This window comes from Ochlerotatus camptorhynchus, unplaced genomic scaffold (genome assembly GCF_037179485.1).
Source record: "Ochlerotatus camptorhynchus isolate MF236.1 unplaced genomic scaffold, CSIRO-AGI_Acam_v1.1 ptg000304l, whole genome shotgun sequence".
In the NCBI taxonomy this organism is placed as follows: Eukaryota; Metazoa; Arthropoda; class Insecta; order Diptera; family Culicidae; genus Ochlerotatus; species Ochlerotatus camptorhynchus.
In genome coordinates this window covers 2997225-3013531 of record NW_027040792.1, presented here as the reverse complement: position 1 = coordinate 3013531, position 16307 = coordinate 2997225, and the positions used below count along the sequence as shown (strand labels likewise).

At 40.4% G+C, this 16307-nt stretch overlaps 1 protein-coding gene across 1 annotated transcript in view; it reads right to left on the bottom strand.

Moving 5' to 3' along the window:
* LOC135707157 (uncharacterized) overlaps positions 1-16307 on the bottom strand; it is a 443094-nt gene that overhangs the window by 25354 nt on the left and 401433 nt on the right. The gene's annotated exons all lie outside the window — the stretch shown is intronic.

Genomic DNA, 16307 nt, shown 5'->3' with positions numbered 1-16307 from the left:
ATGCTTGAGAGAGTGCAGGAACGATAGCTACCGCCGACAAAATGCTCCATCTTGGATGAACCTTTATAAATTGCCTTATAACATAAGGTCATCACAGAAAAAAAAAATGAAAAAAAAGTACGTTGAATGAAGAAAAATTCAAATTTAATATATTTATTTTTTCAAAAAAAATACATTTTTTTTTTCAGTGTATACAATCAGTCCAATCAATTTTCTACTACTTCTTGCAAGACACGATTTTGATACAGAGCATTTCCAGCCCAAAACGCTAAAAAACATGTCAAATTTGTCTCGACCCCTTCCGATTTGAATGAAACATTGCTCACATGTTCACTGCTATCAATTGTAGCAGTTTTCATTTAAATATGATTTTTTTTCCACACGGTAACTTTTAAAAAGAGCGTGTTAAAAAAAATTGATTATATTTTTTCAAAAAATCATAACATGAAAACTATTGATCTGATCGACATAACATCTGAAAAGAAGTTGTAGATAGATAAATGACCTTTAAGAAAAAAAAATACATTTAATAAAAAAAACTTAGTAAATTAATATTAAAAATACGTAAAACGTTGATTATCTCAAAATACCCCTCTTCAATCTTTATATTTTTTATCAAGAAAACTGAAGAAATGTTATAAAATTTGGCGAAGAATTAAGGCTGGTAAGTTGCTTAAAAATAAACAATTTTTTTTTTAATTTTTTGTTTATTTTTAAAGTTTATGAAATTGCATATTTTTTAGTAGATGATGATGATGATGATGGTCCCACCGTTTACCCCTGCAACGTGTCCACAGTGTCTTTTAAATTCTGTAAGTGTTGCTAAACGTTTGATATGTCTAGGCATCGAATTGAAAACATTTATTCTTTTAAAATATAATGAATTTTGTGAAGCACAAGTCAAGATATGTGGTGTTTTTATTTCAACCGCGTTGCTAGTATTATATCTATGAAAGTCACTTCCGCATTCAATTCGATCACACAAATATCGAAGCAGCAAACCGCTAACTACTTTAAAAATGAACACCATAGTCAAATATACAATCCTTTGCTTCATCGATAATCATTGTTAGGCGTCTAGCATCAAAGTTAAGGAAGTGAATCTATTACATCTCAAAATCAAACGCATTATTTTACCCTGCAAGCGCTGTAATCTCGATATTTGTGTTTCATTAGCCAGAAATAAAATGGAAAGGCAAAAGTCTAGATGAGGAGAGATGATTGATTTGTACAGCTGTATTTTACTGGCAATAGTTAAATCGTTTTTCAGTCGACATAGAATTCCATACTTCTTGGCAATTTTCTTGATGACTCTCACATTGAGTTGAACTTAAGGTTGTCATCAACAATCTCCCGAACGCGATCGATAGTCTCATCATCAATTACAACAGAGACGTTTTCATTTAATCGATTCCACGAAATTACCATAAACTTATTTTTACTTGTATTCAATTTCAACTGCTTATACTTCAACCAACTACTTAGAGATCGCAAATCTTCATTCAAGTGTAAAGCGGCATCATCTAAATCCTTAGCTGCAATGAATAACACAGTATCATCTGCAAAAAGATTAATATCGCAAAATCGTAAAACACGTCGCAAGCCATTAATATACATAATAAATGACAGGGGCCCTAATACACTTCCCTGGGGCACTCCAAGGTTATTCCCCAAGGGGCTGGAAACAGAATCATTCAAAACAGTCCGTCGAGTTCTGTCAGACAAATAGCTTTCAAACCATTTATATGCAGTACTCGTTATTCCAAAGCGCTTGATTGATCTTAGCAATAAGGGCCTAGTAGAATAGTAATTTATTTGAGTTTTGCGCCTAATTTTCAATAAGTTTGCAAATTATAACTTTTTTCCTAAGTCTAGTCGATCTCAAGTTAATGCGAATTTACACTCTGAATACGATGCCTCAGAAAAACGTGTAACGGCAAGTTTGCAATGCCACAACTTTGCCATTTCTTAATGAATTTCAAAAATTGTGGTACCTTTAGAATTCCAAGGGTTTGTAGATGATTTTGATTGTGAGAAGATTGAAAATATAATCGTCTACTGTTTTAAAAAGCGAAAAGAGTTGTTACACGTTTTTTTGAAAGGTGTGTTTGTAGGGTTTTACAAGTGGCGCAAGATCTGTAATTTATATTAATGGGCACAAATGTTCACAATTAGCTAGAATACAGTCATGGTTCCTATATATGGATCCTGGAGACAACGGAACGGTCCTCGAAAAATCCGGAACATCCGTAAAAGTGGTCAATCCGTGAACCTGATCCTGGAGCTCTGCGGGTTTTTTGAAAACATTAGGAACCGTGATTTAAAAACAAAATTTGGGGTCGTGACATAAACATGTACCTGGATGGCCATGGGACCGTCCTCCGGAAGATCCGAAACATCCGTAAAAGTAGTAAATCCACGATCCTGATCCTAGAGCTCCGCGTTTTTTATAAACATTAGGAACTGTGATGATAGCAAGAATTTGGGGTTGTGATATAAACATGAACCGTTCTCCGGAAGATTTGGAACATCCGTAAAAGTGGTCAATCCATGAAACTGATCCTAGAGCTCCGTGATTCTCTTGAAAACGTCAGGAACTATGATATTAGAATTAATTTGGGATCGTGCCATAAACATGGACACAGATGGCCATCGGACCGTCCTCCGGAAGATCCGAGAAATCCGTAAAAGTGGTCAATGTATGGAACTGATCCTAGAGCTCCACGGTTTTTTCGAAAACACTTGGAACTGTCAAATATAAACTAATTTGCGGTCCAGACATAAACCTGTACCTAGAAAGCCATGGGATCGTCCTCCGCAAGATCTAGCACATCGAAACTGATCCTAGAGTTCTACGGTTTTTTCGAAAGCATGTGGAACTACGATATATGAAAGAATTTGGGGTCATGATATAAACCCAAATGGCCATGGGGCCATTCTCTGGTAAGTCCAGAACATCAGTAAAAGAGGTTAATCAATGAAACTGATACAAGAGCTCCGCATATGACATAAACATGTACCTAGATAGTCATTGGGACCGTCGTCCGGAAGATCTACAACATCCGTAAAATGGTCACTCCATAAAATTGAGAGGTGGAAGCATTACTATGACGAGCACCTCAACGGTGATGCAGCAGAAAACGAAGGTGGCACGGCAACAGACCTTGGAGCACGTGCAGGAGACGACAGGCTACTGGCCCCTGATCTTCAAGAAGTTGAGGAGGAGATCGGTCGGCTGAAGAACAACAAAGCAACTGGTGTAGATCAACATCCAAGTGGTGAAGCACTGGCTAGAGCGCTGCACTGGGTAATTGGCAAGATTTGGGAGGAGGAGATATTACCGGAGGAGTTGACAGAAGGTGTCGTATTCCCAATCTACAAAAAGGGCGACAAGTTGGATTGCTGCAGCTATAACGCGATCACAATGCTGAGCGCCGCCTACAGAGGTTCGAGGTGGTCGATGAGTTCGTGTAGTTGGGCTCACTGGTGACCGCCGAAAATGATACCAGCAGAGGAATTCAAAGACGCATTATGGCACCTGTTTCAGCTTCCTGTCGTACGCTTTTTTGTCTCTACTGATATCGACAGATCACAGTCAGTTACTCCGATCAGCTGGATTTTCGACGGAGTCTTAGGTACGTGTTTGACAAAGATAACCCACGGACCATGGCGGCGGATCTCACGACGGTAAGTGCAGCTTTTCCATTTCCCGGGACCGATTTACGTTTGCGTCTGGTTGTTTTTCATTGGTGTGATGTGTATGGATTGAGCTGCTAGGAATGCTACGATGCCCACACTGCAACGAACAAGTCGGAGATCGAACCGTCCAACGTGCAACGTTGAATGATTGGGTGGCTTCGGCTTGTGTCGTTAGGGATCAACTTTCTGATGGCTGTGTGGGGGGAGCACCTTGCGGTCGAAGAAAATGTATGGCAAATTTGAATATCTCCATATTTCTTCATTGTTAACTATTTAAATATTTAACAATTATAATGTGTGACACACCACACAAATCTTATAACACTGTTGAATCGATCGACATAAAAATCTTCAAAATCCATTGATTATTATTGGCCATGTTATTAGCATTTAAACTCTGGCCAATTGTCGTTGCATTTCCCTGAATTGGCACCCTTCCCGAAAGACGTAGTCCTACTTCAAAAATCATACTTAAATGAAAAATACAACCATTGGTAGCAGCAAACATATGAGTAATGTTTCATTCAAATCGGAAACACTCATGTCCAAACGGTTTGCGTTTTGGGCTGGAAATGCTCTACAATAAACAATTATAGAGTTTGATTTTTTTTAATTCATATATGAAAACACATACGCCCTTTTCAAAAATCAATCTTGAGTCAAAATGGTCTCGTGATCTGTGGAAAAATCATAAACTCCCAAATTGAAGACATACCGAAAATTTCATCAAAATCGGCGGGGGTTGTGTCATGTCGTTTACTCATTCAGGGTGTCTACTCAATCCAAGAAATCAAATTCCCTGAGTTTTCCAGGTTTTTTCAGGTCGGATGAAAAAAATTCCAGGTGCATACAAATTATACACATTATTATTTAATCGAACCCCTCTGTTTGCTGGTGTTCACACTGCTTGCACATGTCGAAAGAACTGTCAATTTAGATTTCAAAACAAAACTGTATCAGGAATCAAAAGTAAATACTTCCATCATGAATTACCGGAAAATTGCTCTAGTTTCGGCAGACGTATTTGCTTTTATTATTTTAAATAAAATGAGGAAGAGAAGGTGAACATTGTGGAGTAGGAAATGGTTGCTCAGAAGGAACACCGGCAGGGATTTGGCTCATCTTGTCCATCAAGAGCTGCGATATGAAGAGGAAAATGAATTTCAAAACTTCACCCGGATGTCGATACCAACTTTAGACAAGCTAGTGGGAAAAGTTCTCACTATACATGATTCCTTGAGTTCTGAAAATTTCTGTTAACAACTCAATTCTGCAAGGTCTTCAAATCTTCTGACGTCCCTGAAGTTTTGTTTCTGTTCTCCGGTAAAATTTCTTTAAAGATCAACAATCTTTCCTGACAATCTGCAAATGTCTCGGTAGTTCTACAGATTTCTTTGAAGTTCTGTGTGTTATTCAGAAGTTCAGCAAATTTTCCTAAAAACCTACAAAGTTCCTGAATCCCTGAAGATTTAAGATCCTTGAAGATCAACAATTATCTCTGATGTTCCCAAAATTTCTAATATACTACAAACTTCTCGAAAGTTCTATAATTTTCTCTGCAGATTTTCATGATTCAATGAATATCTGCAAATATCTCTTAACATCTATACAATTTTCTAAAGAATTAAAATATTATCTAGAAATTTTTGAGCTTTCCGGAAGTTTTTTTCTAATTCTTCTGAAGCTGTGTAAATATCTCTAAAGATCAGCGAACTTACCTGAAGTTCTGTAAATGTCTTTCAAAATCTAAGAACCGCAGTAAAATTCTGTAAATTTATTTAAACATCTGCTAATTTTTGAATAGATTTACGACCTACCCTCTGAACTTTTCTGTAGTTCCTAAAATTTATTTCAAATTCTGTAAAGTTTTCTGAAGTACTGTATTTCTGCTCGAAAGATCTACGAACTGCCCTGAATTTCAATAAATTTCACAGTAGATCTCCGAACTTTTCTAAAGTTCTTAAAATTTCTTTGTGGATTCTCGAACTTTCCCGAAGATCTGTGAGTTTTGCTGAAGTTTTGCAAATTTTTCTAAAAACGTACAAACTTTCTGACGTTCTACAGACTTCTCTTAAGGTCTACGGACTTCTCTTAAGGTCTACGGACTTCTCTGAAGTTCTTTAGATCTATCTTTTTCCGACTTCCATGGAGTTCTGCAAAATATTGTACTTTTGTACTTCACTGCGATTTGTTTTTGGAATTGAGGTGCTTTTCTGACATTTAACGAATTTTTCTGAAGATCTCACATTTGTGTGAAACTGTGAAACTTTCTGTCGAATTCCTGCAAATACCTTTAAAGTTCTGTAAAGTTTTCTTAAGCTCCGTAGCTCTATTCCCAAGATCTACAAAAAAAAAACTTGAGTCTCAATAAATTTCTCAGTAGATCTGCAAACTTCTCTGATGTTTTGTAAATTCCTCTTGGGTTACCCTGAAGATTTGAAAATTTCCTTGAAGATTACCTAAAGTTGTCAAAATTTATCTGAAAATATTTGAACTTCCTTGAAGTTTTAAATGTCTCGCTCAAGATCTACAAATTTTCCTGAAATCGTGTAAATATTTTTTTTTAAATTGCCGAACTTTCCTGAAGTTCTGCAATTTTTACTGAAGATCCAATAACATTTCTGAGATTCTTGTGATTTTTTCAGAAGTCCTGTAATTTTTTTTCAAAGTTCTGTAGCTTTATTCTGAAGATGTACGAACTTTTCTGATGTTGAATAATGTTTCGAGGATCTTCAAACTTCTGTGAAATACTTTATATTTCACTGTAGATTCTTGGACTTGTCTGAAGCTATGCGAATTTCCCTGAAGATTTGTAAAATTTCGCTTATAGTTTTACAAATTGATTTGAAATTATTTTTGCTTGCTTGAAGTTTTGAAAATTTCTTTGAACATTTATCTGAAGATCTACGACCTCTCTTGTGATTTTATTTTTATGAATTTCTGTTAATAACTTTTAATTAACAACTTCATTCGAGCAGATAAAATGACGGTTACTACCACTCGAACTTTGAAATGAAACATTATTTTAAGATTTTTTCTTCTAGAACCTCGAGAAAAGTAGCCAACATTTGTGCGTTTTATAAAAAAATAGAAATTGGTTGGTCCAGTTTTGTGAAATCGCTGGTAGAAAGTCACGGCAAAACTGCTTGACAAAGTGGTCAATTCGTTTGTAGTTCTGTTCTCAAGATCTACGAACTACCCTGAAGCTCAACAAATTTCTCAGTAGATCTCCGACCCTCTCTGAAGCTCAAAAAAAAAAATTCTATGTTGGGTCTCAGACCTGCTGTCTGGCATGCTTATTCTTATACAATACATGCTTCGTATGCTTCCTTTTGACGGTTGCCAGTCTCTCTTTTTCGGCTGTTTCCTTTTTACGACGATTTTGATCCTCCACATACAAATCAGCGAAGAGCGAGCGTGACAAGACTCTCTGAATGAACTTGTCTCGTTCGCACACGTTGTCTTAGCTGTCAGATGCTTTTCAAGTTCAGTGTCCTTAAGAAACGTTGCGAGAAACTGAACGAAAAACTTCTTTTGAATTACGAATGGTAAGGTAATAGACACCCTGTCATTTGACAGAGAATTACTCATTGTCAGTTTATCACAAGCAACATGATTAATCATGCGCGAGATTTGAACAAAATAGGGTGTAGCGCTACTTCACCATAAGGAGAGAATTTCCAACCTGCGAGTCAAAATCAATGAAGACACATGAAAAGATTATCAAATTCTATGGATTAATCCTAAGATTCCAAGAGTTTATTGAACTTTCATAACTCTTTTAAAAACTACTCAAAATTCCCACGAAGCGGCGCCGGTGGTGTAGTGGTAAGCGTGATTACCTCTCACCCCAGCAGGCCTTGAAAACCATCTCTGATCACGGGATGGGAAGGGAAGTAAAGCCGTTGGTCCCCGGTTCATGAGTTGATGCGTCGATAGGTAGGATCCAGGTGTGGGAGCTGCCTCCCTGGCGTCGGTAGCATTGGTGATCAGCACGGAAAACAAGATCAAAGCAAAACAACTCAAAAAAAAAAAATGGACACATGGTCAATACATTAACCGAGTTCGATCAAAATATATACAAACATATTTGAGATTCCACTCGACTTGTCCCGGGATGAAACTTGAACTCGTGACTCGTGGGGCCAGAACCGTCCCCATGCAAGAGATTTTTTTCAAATATTTAGGAGCAGATTTCATCTAGTATTACAGATTCCAGGAGGACACAAATCTATTACTAAATAAAAAAAAGTTCTAGCCCGAAAAAGTATCCTGGGACTAATTGAACCCAAGAGACATACAATGCGTTACACAGAGGGGAAGATTCACGGCTAAATTTGGCGAACAATAACTACATCGAAACAAAGGCCAGAGCTAAAGAACGTTATTTGAGTTACTTTTGTAAGACTTAATTCTTGTTAATTTCTTCCGCAAACATTTGCGTTGACACTGTTTGTCAATGATCTCAGAACTCTAGCGAGCGATAATTTCCGTTTCATCACTACAATTTATGGCTGAAATACGTATCTATTTTCCCTCTGTCTACGAGGGTAAACTTGCTACTTGTCCGGCAAAAGCTACTCTATTGGACAGTATGCAAAAAAAACTACAGGCAACTCACCCTCAATCTACTTCGAAGGAACCTGCATTTCCATCGACTTAGACAGAGTTGACTGTACAACACATGAGTCCATCTGTCCGCTTCTGCTTTCCATGGAAATCAAACGCGTAGTTCCTAGAGAGCTTAGGGCGCTCTACAGAGGGAATGGGGGGACATCATTCTAGCCCAATGTGTTGGAACGGGTTCAGAACAATTTCCGCTCCCCAGTTCGTGCAGATCGTTATTTCGCGATTGCATAACTCTATCATCAACAACAACACACACACACACTGAATCACGTCCCATCTTTCATATCCCATCCCAACCTCACCCCCACGGCTTGCACTGACTGTCTGACTGAATGACTGCCGGTTCCGAACGTGTGCAGCAGATTGTTGACGTTCTATAACGGGGCGATGATGTAAACAAAAATATATACTAATAATCGGCGAAGCGTCGAAAGCAGCCAAAGAGACACGTACTCGGACTCTCAAAGCAGATCGAAATATGAAAATAATTTTCCTGGCATGCATATTTCATCCGGAATGAAATTGTGATTCAGGGTTATTTACTGTTGGAAGTTAAAAACCAACCAAAAAAAAAAGCGATCACCATTCATCTGTTCCATTGTCTGTGGCACTCTGTTTTCGCGCAGAAATGTGATTATTTTCGCAGATGCCTTCACGCTATGTCCGACTCGATTAGCGATGGTTCGCTAATCAAATGAACCACGACCCGACTCGGACATAGTGACAATTGTGTATTAGAGATCGGTTAATTCGTATTGTACATTGTACGGTACGGTTGGTCTGCCTGTGCATACAAAGAGGCTAGTTTTTCACTTCAACATTTCCGTTCCACTGAATGCGGAAACATTCCGCGCAGTAAACATCAAAAGAGGGTATTGTACACTGTTACATTACACCGCACCCCTGCCAGTTAATCCACTTATCGACGAGTGACCTTGAACTTTCCACACTCATCCGCGGACCCAAACACACCTGCTTCCATTCCCAAAAGGGTGGTGGGTTTAACTGTGGCGTTGGTGGTCGTCGACAGGAGGATCAATTTCCATGGAACACCACCCACCGACGAACGAAAGCGAATACCAATACAAATAGGAGCCGAGCAGTAGTGGATGTGGATAGTTGGGTATGTAGATGAGGGTGACAGATAGATAAGGATCGCGGAGAAATGATTATTCGATTTGGCTGTTGCCAAGGACAACCGACCAAAATTTGCTTCTTTTGTAGGCCATCGCCAAACGCTCGGTGATTCACACAAGGAGCATGTCTTTAACCAACGCAAACTTGTTGGCTGAATCTCAAACCGAAATTTACTGAATGATGACATAATTTTAAGCTACAAAGCATATACCGTTCCGATTCAAATTTCGGACGATTCAAATTTCGGACACTTTCATTTTTAATTAAATATTACATCCAGTTAGAAACAAAGTAATAATGTTAGATGATCGTGGAGATTTACAAGACATGTGGATCATATTCGACCGAGATAATCAACTTTTAAAAGTGTCCGAAATTCGAGTTTAAGTGTCCGAAATTTGAATCGGCACGGTATTTCGTGGCGGTAGCTGTATTTCCGATTTAAAAATGCAAGGTTTTTGCTGGTTAATATTTAAAACAAATTACAGGGTTGTAATAAGATTTTCAAAATTTGATCCGCGAAATCCGCGATTTCTCAACAGAAATCCGCGACAGATAAAAAAACTGTTTTAATTGCATACAAATACCTTGTATTACAACAAAATTTCCTTTCATTTCAAGCTTATTGCTTATTGTATATTTGCTGTTTGTCTGCTGTCAACTTAGTGTTCTTTGAAGCACTTCCACATTTTAATTTAGAGCTTTCTGTGCCTGTACCATCCTATACCCAAGGAAGTCGAGACATTTTAATAGACCGGACGGGAATCGAACCCAGTCGCCTCCAGCATGGACTTCATAGCTATGTCTTTACCTGATGGAGTATCATTTGTCCCTTTGAAAAAGTTAAAGTTTGTGTCCCAAACATGACCGCATGGTTGACGTAGGACTACGAGATTATTTGTTTTTACTAAAATGAACAAACATCAAATTCATGCTTTTGAAATTAGGAGACATTCAATATCCTTAATTGATCCTGTCCCATTCAAAATTAAGTTCCAAATAAGTACAACCAATTTTCAGGTACCTACTGAATAATGTTTACTTACAGTAACCGGATTTAATTCGCTAATTAAAATACATCTCAAATAACTAACCGACTTAACATACTTCAAAGTACGTCACACCATATTATTACATGTTGGTGTTACAGAATTATGACAGATAAACTGAATCTCATGTGAGATTGTCCTTTATCTGTGTTCAAAAAAGAATCTATCAAAAATAGCGAATGTTGTAATTCAATCTATTGCAAGTGAGTTTGAACTGATCTATCCCCGTTTACACAAGGCATTGGGCTGTATTTAAAATTGCAAACATTATGGTATATGTCCAACTTGGACAAAGGAAGTTAGTCACTTCACACAGTAGTAACGCTTGGTGAAAAAAATTCAATTAAACTGGCCATCATACAATAGGTCTTATAAATCTGATCAGCTTTACCAAAAACAGTAACCATATATCAAGATGAGCTTTCAAGTTAAAGCAAGTAATTATAAGTCAAATCGTTGTTTCGCTGGTGTGAAAATTTAAAACTGAGCTGTCCACTATACAATAGGTCGTGTTAATGGCAACCTTCTATCTAGTCGAACTGTCATTAGTATCAAATAACACTAGTGGTTAGTGATTTTTTTTCGAATGAGATACGACAGGTCTTGTCATTCAGAACAACTTTGCCGAAGACAGCAAACTTCTATCTAGTTGAACTGTCTCGTCACCTGGGGAGTGAATACAGAACTCAGCTGTCCGTCCATCATCCAATAGATCTTGTTCATCAGAACAACGTTGTCCAACACCGCTACCTTCTATCAAGTCAATTCAAAAAGTAGCGGCGGTCTACTCCACCTACTATCCAAGCTCATGGCACCACGATCTCAGAACCGAAGGACATCGCCGACGAATTAGGAAAATATTTTGCCGGCCTGTCTGCTGTCAGTGACTACGACAGCGATTTCGTCCAGTAGCATTCGTGACTTGCGAATCCCACCCGATGTTCCTGCTCTCCAGATCAACGAAGCTCTTACCTTCCGGGAGCTTCAGTTTGCCCTCGGCAGCAGTAGTGGTAAATCTGCCGGGGGCCAGACGAGATTGGATACCCGGTGTTAAAAAACCTCTCACTCGGTGGAAAAAACGAGGCTACTCGCCCTCTTCAACGATCTATGGCTCACTGACTCGTATCCGGACCTTTGGAAACAAAGCTTGGTAGTGCCCATTCCGAAAAACAACACGGCGAGTAAAGACGTTCCACTTTCTTTGCAGCCCTCGGGAAAGTACTTAAGGAAGCCTAGGACAACGGTCACCATGCGGAGTTATTCTCCCTTGATATTTCAAAGGTGTTCAACAGGACATGGACACCTGGTGTCATCACGCAGCTCATCGGCTGGGGCCTGGCAGGTCACCTTGAATTTCCTCCTTGATCGTACCTTCCAGGTGACTGTTGGGAACACTCGCTCGGATCCGTTCCCCGAGGAAACTGGAGTGCCCCAGGGATCCGTCATAGCGGCACCGTTATTCCTAGTGGCAATGAACGGGGTATTCAGCCGACTGCCCAAGAACGTGCACGTAATCGTTTATGCCGACGACATACTCATCGTCGTAACGGGACGAACGACTAAGCGGACCAGGAACATAGCTCAAGCAGAAGTCTCCGCCGTCAGCAGGTGGGCGTCAGCTCTCCGCGCCGAAGAGTGTACGGTGCCATATCTGTCACTCGGGTCATCTGATTCGAGGACCACCGATAACCATCCAAGATTATCCGATTCCGCTCAAGAAAACAGTGCGTGTTCTGGGGGTAGTACTGGATCGCACCCTAAGCTTCAATCAGCACTTCAGGATGGTGAAAGAAAACTGTCGTAGCCGCATCAACATTGTCAGGACCAGGGTTGGCAAATGTCATTTTCAACGAAAGATCTCACGCGGTATTTACAGAGATACTTTTGTCCCTATCATTGGATGAGAAAACAATTACAGAGATTTTCTTCAAAATCTCATTGAAATTTTTGTCATGACAGACCGTGACAGTGTTGTGATCATCGTTATTACTAGCTCATTTAATGCTATTAAAGTTACTAGTACCGAGGAAATCATAATAATGTATTCACTCTACCGATTACATATCGTTGTTTGCTTAAATTTATCTAAATCTGTTAGAAATGTTGATGTCAAAACCACATTAGAATTATTCTCATGAGTGCTTGATCATTGAAAAATGACAAGAAAGCTAATGATAGGTAGTTTCGTCTCGTGATAGTGAGAGAACCTGTTTTCTCATCGTCACATGACGGCCGTGATATTTACCAGCTCTGGTCAGGACAATCTCCCACCCGCATCGCTCCAGCAACCGTGAGATACGCCTTCGTGTCGAAATAACCTGCTTAGCCACCGAGAATCTCAACCACATCCTCGCTCCGGTATACAATACCTATGTACGCGTCGTATCCGGCCTTCTCCCTTCCACACCTGCAGACGCCGCATGTATGGAAATCGGAATCCTCCCTTTCCGCTATCGATCTGCTGCAGCCATTGCTACGAAAGCCACTGCCCTCGTTGCTAAGACATCCGAGAACGAAAGGGTCTTTCTCCTCAACGAGGGGAACAGAACCCTCCGCACTGCAGCCAACCGTGACCTCCCCCCGGTGGCCAGGGTCCACTGGCATGGAGAGAAAAGTTGGCGATCAAACGTCGTCAATATCTATTAAGAGCGGATTAAGAGTGGATTCCAAGCCGGAGATAACTCTGTAGCTTTGAGACGTTCTGCTACAGAGCTTCACTGCAACGAGCCAAAGTCTACCGGAGGAGTGTTCCGTCTATTCTACTGAAGCCGCAGCTATTCTAGACCATCACTCCGGCAGATCAACCGATCCTCGTGTTAACTGACTAACACAGCGTCATCCAAGCGCTGGAAACCGAAGCCCCGAGCCACTCTTGGATACAAGCCATTACACGGTACGCCCCACCTTCAACCGTCTTTACCTGGATCTCCGGACACTGCGGTGTTCCCGGAAACGAGGCTGCGGACAGACTGGCGGGATCTGGTGCATCCCATCCCCGCTACACCAGGAACGTACCCCTCCTAGACGTCAGCCGTTGCGTTGGATTGCGAATACTTATATGGAAGCCTGGCAGCAGGAATGGTTCCAGTCACGGACCACTTTCCTGAGGAAGATCAAGGAAACCGTACGCCCCTGGATGGACAGCCAAAAGTACAAGGACCAGCGGATCATCTCAAGACTCCGAACCGGCCATGCGAGGATATCCTGTAATTTCGGTGGGACACCTTTCCGCAAGGTTTGTTCAATTTGCAGCATCCCCGCCTCGGTGGAACACGTGCTGTGTTACTGCCCGGAGTTCCAGAAGCTACGCGAACAACACGGACTCCCGGAGAACGTCAGGAATCTGCTTGGTTACGGCTCCTCGACGTTGGTTGCGCTGATCGCCTTTCTTAAGGACGCCCACTTGAATAATCAAATCTTGCCCCCCGTCGGTGGCTGCACTGATCGTAAAGGGTGATACGGTCAAAATTTGGTCAAGGGAAAACGCGTGTAAATCGGTGAAATCGTTTATTTAAAAAATCAAATTAAATTTCTTTTTCAAGTTCAATTAGTATAAAATTCAGGAAAAATATTTAGTTAGGCTTCCGCTTTTCCAAATCCGAATTGCCGGGCCTTACGCTTGACCCCTGCCATCAGATTTTGTACAGCCACCTTGTCCACCTTCTTCGCCGCAGAAAGCCAGTTTGCTTTGAACTGCTGCTCGCCCTTAGCAGTTTTTTTGGTCTTCTTTAGGTTCCGCTTGACAATAGCCCAGTATTTCTCAATTGGGCGGAGCTCTGGCGTGTTGGGAGGGTTCTTGTCCTTGGGAACCACCTGCACGTTGTTGGCGGCGTACCACTCCATGGCCTTTTTACCGTAATGGCAAGATGCCAAATCTGGCCAAAACAGTACGGAACAACCGTGTTTCTTCAGGAAAGGCAGCAGACGTTTATTCAAACACTCTTTCACGTAAATTTCTTGGTTGACAGTCCCGGAAGCTATGAAAATGCTGCTTTTCAAGCCACAGGTACAGATGGCTTGCCAAACCAGATATTTCTTTGCGAACTTTGACAGTTTCATGTGCTTGAAAACATCTGCTACCTTTCCCCTTCCTTTTGCCGTATAAAACTCCTGTCCCGGAAGCTGCTTGTAGTCGGCTTTGACGTAGGTTTCGTCGTCCATTACCACGCAGTCAAACTTCGTCAGCATCGTCGTGTACAGCCTCCGGGATCGCGCTTTGGCCGTCGTATTTTGTTTATCATCGCGATTTGGAGTCACTACCTTCTTGTAAGTCGATAGTCCGGCTCGTTTTTTGGCTCGATGCACGGTTGTAGACGATACACCCAGCTTATTTGCGGCATCTCGGAGAGAGAGGTTAGGGTTTCGCTTGAAACTACCGGCAACTCTCTTTGTCGTCTCAGCGGCTTCCGGTTTTTGATTTCCCCCCGATCCAGACTTCCTGGCTGTCGACAAACGTTCCCCAAACACTTTAATTACATTTGTAACGGTTGATTTGGCAACTTTTAGCGATTTTGCCAACTTTGCGTGCGAGTAGCTCGGATTTTCGCGATGCGCGAGCAAAATTTTGATACGCTGCTCTTCTTGCTTGGACGGCATTTTGACAACTGAAGAGTGAATTCCAAAATCAAAATAGGAGCAACATTCTACACACACACACCTTCAAAATGAGGGGTGTTCAGGTTTTTTAAATGCAAAATTGAAAGAAATACGTCAAGTTGATATTGACCAAATTTTGACCGTATCACCCTTTATTCTCCTCACCTTTCTATTTTTTCTGCCGTCGGGGTTTCTCCGCCGGAAGAGGCACTGTCTCCTACGGTGGAGCTCTACCTTGTTCGTGCACCCAGTCCTCACCACAGCCCCGATCCCCGATCCTCACTTTACATTAAGTTTTTAAAATCTTGTCTGTCTCATTCGCTGGGTAATCAGAGCCAGTTATATGTCACGTTAATGTCAAATTGAAACCTTTTTTTTGAGGCAGGATTGAGCCTGACCATCTACTATATAACGTGATGAACTAGCCTACGGCTAAAAATCACGGTAATAAAAAATTATTATGTACAAATCCGTTTTTTTTTTTTTTTGTTTTTTTTTTTTTTTTTTTTTTTTTTTCGCGCATACAAACAGACTGTCGTGCACGACAGCGAAGCGAGTGTAGTAAAAAACATCAACAGTTTCAACCCCTAGTCTCGATAGTCATAACAAGCCAGCACGTCAGACTAGCCAAGGTATTCTACAATGTCCTGACTAATCTTGTGTACCTGCACCATTATGGTGCTTCTCTATCTTCAAGTAGGTTTGTAACAACATATGTTTCACTTATACTAAAACTACTTCACTCGGAAAACATGCGCAAAAGAATTACAAAATTCCAAAGGAATTGAATTTTGAATTCCGAGGATAGTTCCAACAAAATTTTGAGGAAAATGTCTAAGGAATTCTGAGGAGTATGCCAGGGATATTCAAGTGATTATATTTAGAAAATTCAAAATAGAGTTCCAAGGAAATTATCAGGGCATTCCAAATAATTAATGAGAGCTCTGAGCAGAACTAAAAAGGAATTCCTACGGTAAGTGCATGGGAATTTCTGGAGAATACTAAGTGAATGCAGAGGAGAAATCTATGCCCGACTTTTTCAGGAGTATTTTTCGGGAAATTGCTAGAATTATTGATAATAATGAAGAGCATTGCAGAGTGAATTACGAGAGTGTTCCGCAGAAGATTTTCGTCAGTATTGTGCAGGAAATTTTAAGATAATTGAATTTTTGCATTGCAAATTTCGAGATCCTGGAC